The 12,822-nt window shown below is 41.3% G+C and overlaps 1 long non-coding RNA gene across 1 annotated transcript; it reads left to right on the forward strand.

Moving 5' to 3' along the window:
- Positions 1–10,124: 10,124 nt before the first annotated feature.
- LOC311057022 lies at positions 10,125–11,149 on the forward strand. Its single transcript, XR_014601943.1, has 3 exons — positions 10,125–10,218; positions 10,891–10,966; positions 11,109–11,149. It is a non-coding gene; the product is annotated as an uncharacterized lncRNA (long non-coding RNA).
- Positions 11,150–12,822: the final 1,673 nt, after the last annotated feature.

Consider the following 12,822-nt stretch of genomic DNA (forward strand, 5'->3'; position numbering starts at 1 on the left):
CCTCTGGCCTGGGCAGCTCCAGCACCACCTCTTCGTCCCTGTCCATGGGCACCTCCTCCTCCAATGCTTCTGCCTCCCACCCACAACTCCTCCTACCTGAAGCCGGTCAACATAGTGAGCGGTGGCGGGGGGGCGCTCGGCAACAGTCTGTCGTCTGCCAACTCCACCGCCCCCGTCAAGAAGGCCTCCGCCCCCAAGATCAACTTTGTAGGTCAGTAGGTCCCCTTTGAATTTTGACGTCTCCTGGCGGTATTTGACAATGACTTCATTCTCCACCTTGTTGCCATTAGGCTCTGTACTGTGTTTTTGCTGTATTCCTGTTTGATTAGTATAGCTCTTTATTTAACCAGTTCAACCACATGAATCCTAGCGTCCCTATTCGGGGCTTGTCGTAATAGGCAAACATTCAGTGAAAACAAAAATCGTCTCACTACACGTCACGAGGCGTTGTGTGAGCTTGTAGATCGGCAGAGATTGATGAGTGATAGAAAAGGACGGGGCCAATTACAGACCCCTTGCACACCCATCTAAGTATATAGGGTTTAAGTCATTGAACCCCTATATGTACTTATCACACAATGAATAAAGAAAACGACTTCCATTTTCACTTTAAAAATGATAAAACTTTTTTTTTTTTTTTTTTACAATTTGCACCTATAATGACGTGCCCAAAATAGGGACACCAGGTTGAAAGTGGTTCAAACACTCATCACTAATAAAGAGTGAAGCTGGTTTCACAGAGCGTGCTTTGCACTTAAAGGCTACATGCCAATGTCTGGATAAGTCTCTGCCAACTTGTGTAGTGATGGACGGCGACCAGGCGTGCGTTTCCAAACCTAACATTTCTTGAAGTTCTGTGCCTTGTAGAATAACAAGTGTATAACCTAGTTTAACCATGCAGTCAAATGGCCATTAGTTCACTCCTGGCCCTTGCAAATGGAAACGGTCATTGTTTTCCTTTTTTTTTTAATTATTGTGATTTATTGCATTTGTATGCTGTCCATTAGTCAAAGCATCTGTGGACTAGTGACTCCTCAGTAAAATGTAAAATGGAATGTCACAGTTTTAAGTAAACCAATACTAAGAATCTTTGAATGGGATTGTGTGTTAATAGTGATGTTTTGTTTGTCTTTGCATGATCAAAATTTTGATTTGCAAATTCTTATCGGTTAATCAATTCATTTTTTGTGTGTATTTACGATTAGAGGTTGGGTATTCACTAACGTCTATGGTAAGTTTACGGTAACTTTTGATTGAAAAATAAGGCCCTGCTACAAATAATAACTTCTCTAGCTGTGGTCTTTTGGAGCAGTAAGGATGAAGTCATTAGTAGACACAATTTCGGGTTTTATCGTATTTGTTGGCTGTTCACTTCATCCAATGCCATCTGCAAACTCACAACACCTTGCATCGCCTATTTTCGCCACTAAATAGGCAATTTATGAAATATTGGAAGAGGGTTTGTGCCCAATAGCAATGGTCTGAGACTAAAGAACCCTACCTCCCCCTTCGCCCCTTGCAGGAGGAAACAAACTGCAGACCACGGCGAAAGCGGATGAGATGAAGGCGGCGGAGATATCCAAGCCAACGCCACCCTCCATGGCTGCCCCAGAGATCAAGAATGATATCTCTGATTGGCTGTCTGCGGCGGCGCTAGCTGCACTGCAGAACGACGTGCAGCCTGTTGGACACGACTACGTTGAAGAGGTATTCTGACAGTTCACTTGGGTGTTGCTTGCCAAAAATAACTGATCTACATGCTAACACGTCGCATCACGACACATTGTTAGCTTGTAGATCAGTTATTTTTGTGAGTATAAATTATATTGTTAAATTGTCCTTTTTTTTAGTAAGGCAAAAAAGTGTGCACAACTGCAGCAGCCCAAATAGGGAGACAGCTGTTTTTTGTTTAACAAACCCCACTGGCCATGAACCAGAGGGGAAGGCCAGTGCTGTGGATGTGGGGATGTAATCGTTCTATATTGCACTCCATCAAACACAAGTATAAAAGAGTTAAAATGAAGACTGGCTCTGAGTCTGCCGTATAATTGTATTTTTACGGCGTTGCATACCCTACCTGTCTATGAGAGGGTCTGTGTGTCACAAACCACAGGACCGATCAGTGCTAAACTTTGCATGCACGCTACACAGAATTAACTCCACATTGGAGCCATGCTGTTGGATCCTATAAGAGTTCAAGTTAAAAACCACTGCTATAGAGGGAATTGAACATTTTGTGTTACCCATCTCCTTAGGTCCGCAACGATGAAGGCAAAGTCATCCGCTTCCACTGCAAGCTGTGTGAATGCAGTTTCAACCATCCCAACACGAAGGAGATGCATCTGAAGGGAAGGAGGCATCGACTGCAGTACAAGGTTGGTACATTTTCATAGGTGCAGGCACAAAATTATGCCTAATGTAAACCGCTCACAAAATGTAAGGAAACTTGAATTTGGGCCATTATATCTCCCCTTTACTAATACGAATCAGTAAAGTGTTATATACCATTTTTATCGGTGATTAGTCACCTTTACAACGAGGTACAGCTTGTAAGCATCGGGCATTCATGGATTGAGCAACACAGGCTAACGTGTGGGTAGCGCCGAGCAAAAATGTGCCAAAATGGCCTGTTAGACTTTTCTGGTGGAATTCACTCTCGTTTTGTCACTGTTCAGTTGGTATTCACCTTTGTTGCTTGGAGCATTTAAGATTGCACTCTCCCACAGTACTAAGGACAAAATGATAAGAATGTTGGCCATACACTTCACTAATTTTACGCTCAGTTTCAGGGTCCTCAGTAGCGTGTGGAAGATCCATATGCAGCCACAACAGCTTCGCACCTCCTCCTCATGCTGGAGCCAGTGTTCAAACATACTTCAACAAACATAGTGTTTAAACATAGTGTTCTTACATACTCCAAACTTCAAACATAAAATATACTCAAAGTACTAGAATGTTTGAAAAATAGCAGATCTACAAGCTCATGAGCTTGTAGATCTGCTATTTTGAAGTAGCATATTTATAAAGTAGGGCTAAAATGGCTTTCAAATAAATGTAGTGGAGTAAAAGTACAATATTTGCCTCTGAGATGTAGTGGAGTAAAAGTAATTACAATAGTATATTTGAAATACTCAAGTAAAGTACAAATACCTCAAAATTGTACTTAAGTACAGTACTTAAGTAAATGTACTTTGTTACTTTATACCACTGCTAGATAGCCTGCCTGCAGATAGTGCTTTTGTAATAGTTTCTAATTGTAACACTCCTCATACTGCATGAGTTGTAACATTATTATGTTTTCTCCATCAAAGCATGCATGCTGTACGTGTGAAACATCTTGACCGGCAGAAATACATCTGCTTTGAGGGACCACTGTCTTTTACATCATTTCTGGAGTGTGGTGAGTGAAACATTGTTCCACAGCATGCCCTATGCCATTGATGGTGTACAAATGATTGGGGTCCATTTGGTTCCATTTTTACACTGTCTTAACATTGATTTTACAATATAAATTGGGGTCCCAGAGATAGACATGCCATTAAATGGGGGTCCATTAAAAGGGTTGAGAATCACTGCTAGAGCCGTAAAAGTCTTCTTATTATGGGGGTCCCTGGCATATCTTTTCAAATGGGGGTCTGTGGGCTAATTGTCAATTTGGGGGGTCCTTGACATGAAAAATTGAGAACCACTGTCATATGCAACAACATGCTGGGTGTACAGTACAAGGCACAATCCATTTTATTTAGGATAGAGTGATTCAATGTCTTCAGTAGGGCTGTCAATCTTCCTCATATGATTGCATTTTCTGTGGCTATTTTAATCCATTTTTATGACACATTAATACAAATTAAATCAATTGCACAACAGATTTATCAATAAGCTTGTGCAATCTTGTTTTGTCTTCAGTTGCCAAGAAATTTGAAATTCCTAGTACCTCAGACTTAAAAGTCTATGATGACTTGAACACTGAAGTTGACAAGGAGGCGTTTCAGTTTTTTTTATAAAGAAACCAGACCTTGGTGTGTTGGAGATTTGTTCACCCCAAGACCCAAATCCTGAAGGTGAGTTCTGTTGCTTATCAACATGGAGCCTTATAGCCTCATCCATACAGTCCTGGCTAACCTAAAATGTCACACAGGTATATTTTTGTACTTTGAAATGATCTTTGTTTCTATACGCCCAATGTAAGTAAAAGAGAGAAAGTGTCTGAGGAAGAACTTTGTTGGTGTGTGGATCCTTCCGTATCTAATGTGAGCTTTTTACATTACACTTGCCACAAACATTCCTCTCTTGCTAATCATACTTGTTATGTCAACATTATTGCTAGATTCAGTGAGCCCCTCTGCAAGCAATTCCATTGCCAGCAGCAGCTCCTTTCTCAGCTCTGGTGCAGACAATGACGGGGACTCGGATGACACCATCAGTCCTGCTCCAAGAAACAGCTGACCTGACTCGTCTCGCTCAGGTAAGCGTTGCTTTTTGGGGGGGGGCGGTCATGGTTTACATTTTTGTCACCTTAAATATACTTGGCCACCAAATGTAGTGGCCTGTAGAACCAGTGCTTTAAAATATTACTGTCTATCCCTGTGTTTCCCCTCCCTTTTTTTTACTTCCACTTAGATGGTTGAAAAAATTCTGAAGGACAGACCTGGCGGAGAGAGGATCATTACCGAGTATGCTCGGACAAAAAGCCTAACGGATACCAGAAGACGCGACATGGTGAAGATATTGGTTGCACACATGGCAAGTGAACATGGGTATGTTGTCATCTAAAAATTATGCACCCAATACACAATTTTGGTTGTACTTGGTGCAGGCCAAAATCCTCCTTTTTGCAGAAGGCAGCGGCACAGGAATACTTTTGTTTGGATCTCATACGTGTGTGTGTGTGTGTGTGTGTGTGTGTGTGTGTGTGTGTGTGTGTGTACTCTGTAGGACGAGTCCTTCAAGGCGTGTTAAAGAGGACTATGCACAGGGCATCACTGCCTTATTCCCATACCTGGCCGATCCCCAGGGAAATTTGGGCTATGTAAGTAACATAAAACACCAGTCTAACGCACATTTACACATGCTCATTAAAACCAAATGACACTTTCCTCCCCTCTTTTCTTCTTGTGTTTTAGGAACAGTATTACAGTCCAGTAGATGGGAGTGGGTTTCTGGCATGGCGAGTGAAATCACTTCAAAAAGAAGCATCAGAGGGACAAAAAAAGAGCAGAAATGTTCAGCCACTGACAGGAGTGTGATTTTGATTGTAGTTAGAATTTAAGGGGGAAGTCACACACACACACACACACACACACACACACACACACACACACACACACACACACACACACACACACACACACACACACACACACACACACACACACACACACACAGGAAGAACCAGTGCAACATGTCATGTTTCCCCCAGTCCACTGTCTAGCAACTGTGAAGATGGATCCTTATAGTAAATGCATATCACTGGAAAGTATTGCAGCAGTATATGTGGTTTCTACACTGTTACAGGTGGTCCAAATGCTGGCGACAGAGCTCCCGTCTGTGAGGAAAACCAGCTAACCACAGAAACCCAGTGTCGTGAGGCCATTGTATATGTGTCTGTATGTATGTATGTATGTGGCTCTTCAACTGCCTTGCATTAACCCACTAAGACCTGAGGAAGAGTCTGTGTCACTTTTTCATTTGAGCTAAAAAGCATTATTTTACACTTTGACTATTCAAAAATAGCAGATATACAAGCTCATAGCGCGGCACCGAGTGCCGCGCTATGAGCTTGTAGATCTGCTATTTTTTGAAAAAATATATTCTTTTAAAGCGAACAATAACTCAAATCTTTGCTTCTGGGGGTCCATGGAACAAAATATTTTGAGACGGGGGTCCGCGGCCAAATTCATATCATTTTGGGGGGTCCTTTACATTTTGCAGAATATAAATTATACAGCAGAAAATGTCCTTATGGTTCATCTTGCATATTGCGGCAATAAAAGTGATTCTGGAGGCTACCTAATCGTGACCAAAACATCCCATTGCGATCCGGCTCTAAACTGTTTGCAAACGGTGACTAATTTTAATAGCAAGACTAATAAAGTTCTCTTTTCACAGACTGGGACCAGTGTCCAGGGGCATCTGGACAGCATCACAGAGAGCCTTCAACCCTATCTGCTTGCTGTGGGTACCCAGAAGAGTGTGATTCACAAGTACTTCATTGTGATTGACAAACGTGCTATCCCTTGTAAGTCACCCAGGGGTTGACACTAACGCCTGCCCGACTGCCCGGGGCAGTCGGGCAGGTGAAGTTTGCTATCTGGTTGCCCGACGGGCAGGTGCGCATTTTGAGTGGGGATGCAACCGTTTTTTGTTTGGTATAAAACACAACACGAGATAGCCGTCTTTAGACACTTGAGCGTGGCCAGAGCGCTCTGTCTCCCCCTCTCCCTCTCTCCCACACACACACTGAACCTGCGACACGGCGAAAACAGCTAATCTACAAGCTCACATAATACTGAAGACACGGGCACGCAACTAGTTATAAATCACCGGGTTGCAAAATCACGTTTGGAATCTAGTGTGAAGAGATACGTTTGTGAGAAAGTGGAGTTGATGACGAGCACGGCTGCTTGCATCCCACCCGCGATATAAAACAAAAACACCCGCTGACTTTTGTCACATGTGCTGCAGTTCCCTACTTGTCTCTAACTGACGTGTAAAAATACAAGAAGCAGCTTGTAAAGCCTTCCTTATGTCAGTATCAGTTCAAAACGGCAGCGCAAGCCCAGTACCTCCGTCAAAGCTTAACACTTGTCAAGTCAGACGAACGTTAATCTCTCAAGAACAGATTCTGCACTGCGTTGGAATCTGTCCTGAAGGTTCGTCAGAACGTGTACACACTGTGTGGAAGTGGGCGTGCCTTCAGATCAGGAAGCAGCTTTACCCAATCAAATGTAGTGGGCGGGATTCACGTGTCCGTCGATCTTCCCTGCTGGAAACTAACCGAAACTAATTTAACAATAGCGTCCGCGGAGCAGACAAAACCACGGAAAGATATTCACATTTGAACTTACTCTTTCATCATAGAAACAAGTGGGCTTATAACCAAAACGATCCATGTTCTCTGGGAGAAGTGGTGTTAGTGTTCCGTGTAGAAATATTGTTAGTGGGAATGAAAATGTAGTCGCACCACCCGGAAGTGGAGCGGTGAAGGCAGACTTAAACCCCTGTTTCCTTGCGCACGTGTGCTTCGTCGGCATTGTCCCAGAGTGTAACTGAGGAGGAACGAACAGCAGAGGTCGCTGTTTTTCCTTTTCAGTTGTACTCTGGGTTCCGAGATAGGACGAACGTAAACCCTTGACTTCAGGTCGATGAACTTCAAAATAAGAGCGCTTTGGCAAGTTATGGAAAAGTAAGTGTCTTCTGGTCTGTGGAATGTAAAATAAGAGCACTGTTGGCCTATAACATGCTGTTTTCACTAAAAATATAAAATAACAAGTGTTAAAGATAGGGTAAGTGATTTTCTTTTGTTAAAATAAGTGTTAAATTAGCTCTATATTCTGATTGTACTCATTGCTATAGAGTGTTTGTTCAGTAACATGAGTCTCCATGTCTCACCAGCTCTTTATCAAACAACAACTATAATAACAATAATTGATAGGACATTATACCAACTATATTGATGGTGTTGCTTACAGTAAAGGTACCAATAATACAATTGTGTTAATAAATAGTTTAAACTATACCTGCTCTGCTTTGTCTCTACTTATTATTCTTTTTACCATGTGGTTGAAAAGTGAATCTATATGTTTGGTAATGTATTTAGTCACATGTATTTAACATTTACAATGAATACAGATGTGTGTTTTTTTTGGGGGGGGGGAATTACTATTCACGATCAGAAGGGTTCTTCACTACTAAAGCTGAACAAAAAGTGAAACTTTGGAATGTAACCTCTCATTAATGCCTAAGCCCATACACATATGAACATAATACACAAAAGTTGTTTGTTTAACTGACAATAATTTTTGCCTTCTACAATCTGGTGTTTTAATTTATTTGACCAACTTATACACTTAACGGTTTGATCCATGCAAGAGTCAAAGCTTGTAATTGAAATTGTTGTCAGACTATAATCTCTGCCTGCTGGATGGAATGGACTTCAATCCCTCTACTGTGTGTAACATTGTGAAGCAATCTCCATGGACATTAGAGCTTATCCAAAACTCCTGCCTGGTGATGACAAGTCTGTCACAATGTAGGCTAAACAATAGTTTTTCATTGTGGTATTGATGCCATTCAGTAACATTGATGTGCCTGATATGCTGGGGAGTATCTATTTTACAATATACAAAATGGTACGGCTTCAACCCAGCTACTAGCCAGGTCGACAAGTATCGTAATGGTTCCACATGTATTATATGGTGAGACATTCCCAATCAGGCTGGGGAAAATAGGTGCTGAATCTTATACTCACAAAACATGACATCATAATATAAGGAAAACGTGAAATGTAACGTGAAAAAGTATGTACAACTTGTTTGCAAATAGCAGATATGCCATTTACTCTATATACACAGGGTATTGTCTCCTCACAATATCTCAGATCAGAACAATAAGGTGCTCAACATTGTAACAGGGCCTTTTATTTATATGGTATATATTTTACCACGAATGTTTAGCAAAATGTCCTGATTCCCAAATCATACCCCATCAACCAAGACTGTTAATAATGGAAAATTATATTATCGAGCATTGGAACACACGTTTAATTTAATGTTTAATATGTCCATAATGATTGATGAAGAGCATAGAGTTAAAAAAAAAATAAGGGACAGCGCCCTCTATGTCTTGTCCGTCAGACTGCAGATGGACCCTTCAGATATCTTCCCAAATCTCGCGAGAGTGTGTTGCTGGGATAGAGAAAAGTCAATAACAAAGTTGATTTCCTCCTCATTTCTCTCTAAAAAAAGCCATTTTAGTATGAAAATCTTGTACATATTGTGTGTCTTGTGACGATTGGGTCCAATATTTAGTTCAGTAACCATGGAGCTAAGGAATGGTTCAGAAGCTGTGTTCACGTTCACAAAATAAATATTGGAATTGGTCTATTTGTTCTATTTGATGCCTCTTTGTTATGCATCTTTTGGGAGGCCAAATACAGGCTTATATTTTTGTAACTGTCATTATTCGACTGTTCTCTTGGGATAAAAAAAACTAAAACAAAACAATTAAACGTCAACGGTATAGTTTGAATTACCGGCTTGCTCCTCCGGACGCGAAACGTAACGTCTGGGGGGTGACAGATACATTTTTACACCCACCCTTTGTTATTGTGGTCCAAGTGAAGACGATGATTACTTTTAATTGAAAGTCATGTGTAATAATTAAAAGTAACTTCCCTACACTGTCTATGAATTGACCTTCCTTCTCTCCGTGTCTTCCGGGTTGCAGTTGGAGGTTCTTCACCTGCTGTCTCCAGAACAGAAGGCTGAGCTGCTACTGAGGCCTGAGGTTGCAGGCCTGGACAACGGGACCCTCAGCCTGGTCTTCCACAGCTTGATGACCGGTGGTCCTGGGCCCACCCCCGGATACACATACACCTCACATAGCCCCTACTCACCACCATCACCACCACAGAATAGCTTCAGAGAGGTTGCATAGCTTTAAATATTATACATTTCTTTCATCCAATTAAACTTTTACCAGATTGTTGATGGTAATCTTCATAACCTTAAACAATATCATTTTGTTCTTTTTGAAACACTTGCAGGTGGTGAATGGGTTGATGGGAGCTTTCAGACCTGTTGGGAGCCTCGTCAGTGAGTTTGTGTCTCTCACACGTGAGGTACATACAGCGTACATACATATACTATATGCATATATGAGAAGCCAATTACTTGTTTTTATATGACTAGTTTATTATGATTATGCATATTACATCTGCTAACCTGACATGACCCTGACATTCCTATCTATCTGTTGCTCTCCAGAGAAATGTATCCGAGATCGGAAGCATGACTCTGACCCAGACCCTGCTGAACTGGACCCTAGCTGAGCTGGGTGGCATGTACACGCCACATAATACGTCCATAGCCCAACCAATGGAAGAGATGTGACAAATGTGGAGGATTGGTTCAACCATGTTGTAACGCCACTATTACAGAGATTCTTACCCCATGGGCAACTCCCTGACCAAATCAAGTATGCCTTCCACCAAGTGTTGTAAGTACAATTCATATTCTTTCATACAGTGAGTAGATGCATGTACAGTCCAGCGTCCATGTCTTTCCAATTATGTTGTGCAGGCTAGTCTTGACCAAAGTCCCAGATTTTCCTGGATGAGCCGAGCTAGTTTAATTAAGAGTGCCGGTGGTGTTAGTGGACTTCTGTTTCCTTTCACATTCAACCCAACACAACACAAAATAATGGAAATCAACAAAAGGGCAACGTTTATTTATGGATTAACTCAAAACGTTTCTTTGAATATTACATGCGAGATAGCAAATATTGAGTGAGTAATAACTGGAATTGTTGATTGTAACCTTAAACAAGTGACCCAAGCAAGGCAGGACACAAAGATTACAAAAGGAAAGACAAACACAAGCCCTTTACTAAGATGTGAACACAGGGTAGGTGGCTGAACAAAGTACAAATTATTAAAGGGAACTTAAATACAAACCGACACAAGGAATTTGTCACTTTGTGATAGTGAACCTAACAAGACAAAGGTCAACAATGTCCTGATTTTGGAGTGATAACAAAGGTCAGCCTGTGGCCACCCTCTGGTGGCCATCCAGAAATATTGCAGGTTATGTCCTTTGTAAGTCCCTTGTTTTGTCCACTGTCCATTATCTATGAATATGATGCTGATTATTGTGCTTGCTAGTTGAACAGCTATTTGGACATGGGCAATGACACCACTGAGGTCCAGGACACTTGCAGCATCACCCTTGAAGAAAGATCATGTGGCGTGAGAAGGCTTTATTAATTGTTTCTGAAATTCTTTAATTTAAATGTATTACACAAAGGATTCCAGATTCTATTCTAGATGTCGTCGGATAGGAAAGTCATGCCTGTACATCCATTATCCTTCTCCACATCTCTTCTACCAGCTTACCAACGCAGTGGAAAATGTGGCCCGTTTCATGCACTGTGCATGTACAACTCTACTTTTCCCCCCCTCGTTTTAGAACTTCAGTGAGCTTGCGTCCCACTTCAGAGAAGTGTTTGCTCAGGTGGAGTCTCCATCCCTGACCCAGGAGAACCTGGAGGACCCAGACTTCATCAGGATGTGGTTCCAGATCAAACTGCTGCCTCTGCTGCCTACAGTTCCCATAAGCCTCCTCGACTGCCTCAGCTTTAAGAACTTCACCTGTCCTGTTTACCAAGCCCTGTGAGTTGTCCCGTTTATAAAGGGAATGCTATCTTCTCTAGAACATAACTGTTTCCCAAACATTTTCAGCTTGAGACCTGAAAGATACATTTGGTGACTTCCTGGGACCTAAACTTTTAAGAAAAATCATTATGAATTATAAAGTATGCATATTTAAAAAATGTATTTCTTAAAATCTTCTGAAAATCTTTTGTATTCCTTTTCCTTTTCTTTCATTTCTGAAAATCTGTTGATTTAAAAAAAAAAGGATTGTGGGACTTTGTTTATTTTTGAAAAAACAAAAAACAAGCAGGATATTTACTTTACCTTACTTTAATTCATAAAACCTGGTCTGTGACCCAAAAATGGGTCAAGAGTAAGACCCTACGTTTGGAAAACACTTATAGTCGAAATACACAAAATAGTCCCGGAATAATGATACATTTCTTTGCATTGCTGGGTCCAGAGTAAAAGATCTGAGTCATCATATGCGTCTCATGGATCCTGATCACAACCACAGCCCAGTGATGTACTAACACTTCATCCATTCCTTCTTGCTACATCACAACACGGCCGGTAAGTGAACCAAGTAGCCATAGCTAGAGACAAGCTCAGAGGACCATTTGTCTGCAGATGTACAGGAATTTCTGTTGCTTTCAGAGTACATTTTTGAGTAAAACATTACTCTATTCTAATACTATACTATTATAGCCTACACTGACTTGTGTATTTATCTTCAGATCCTCAGTGTGTCTCCTCATTCAGCCATAGTGCAGAATGGCTGGAGGAGAACTTTGGATTCTTCTCCATGTTCGCCCCATCACAGACTTCTATGACCTCAACCGTGACTTCTCTGGAGTGAGTGTGGATAATCTGAACATTTTTACTGAAAACATTGATTTGATTGTTTGTACTTGACACTACAATTTCAGTAACTTAATAACCTTTCAACCTGGCGTATATTTTGGGCATGTCATCACAGGATTGCAAGATTTTCAAAAACGTAATAGCTGATTTGCGAGTGTGACATTATAATTCGATTACGTATAAAATAGGGCTTCAGTGGTTAAATCTCATATCCTGCCCTCTCCTATTATGTCCTGTCTGTCTCTCTCTTGTCTTAAACGTGTCCAGATGGAGGTTCTACACCTCCTGACTCCGAAGCAGACTGCAGAGATGCTGCTGGTGCCTACTCCTCCAGAGAAAGACGTCATCATCCATGCAGTGTTTGACCATCTGACACAGTCTCAAGGAGACTTTCCTGAGTTCCTGCACCACCTGGTTCTGCTCGCTAGAGAGGTAACCTCATCTGTAGAGCGTCTTATGACAGCTTAAAAAACGTACAGCAAAATATAATAGTAATTATAATAATAATTATTATTATTATAATGCATGGACTTTTATTTTATTTCTTAGGTTAAGCCATCCTGTGATGTCTACCAAGTCATGTGAGT

This window comes from Gymnoscopelus microlampas, assembly GCF_963454915.1.
Source record: "Gymnoscopelus microlampas genome assembly, chromosome: 12".
NCBI lineage: Eukaryota > Metazoa > Chordata > Actinopteri > Myctophiformes > Myctophidae > Gymnoscopelus > Gymnoscopelus microlampas.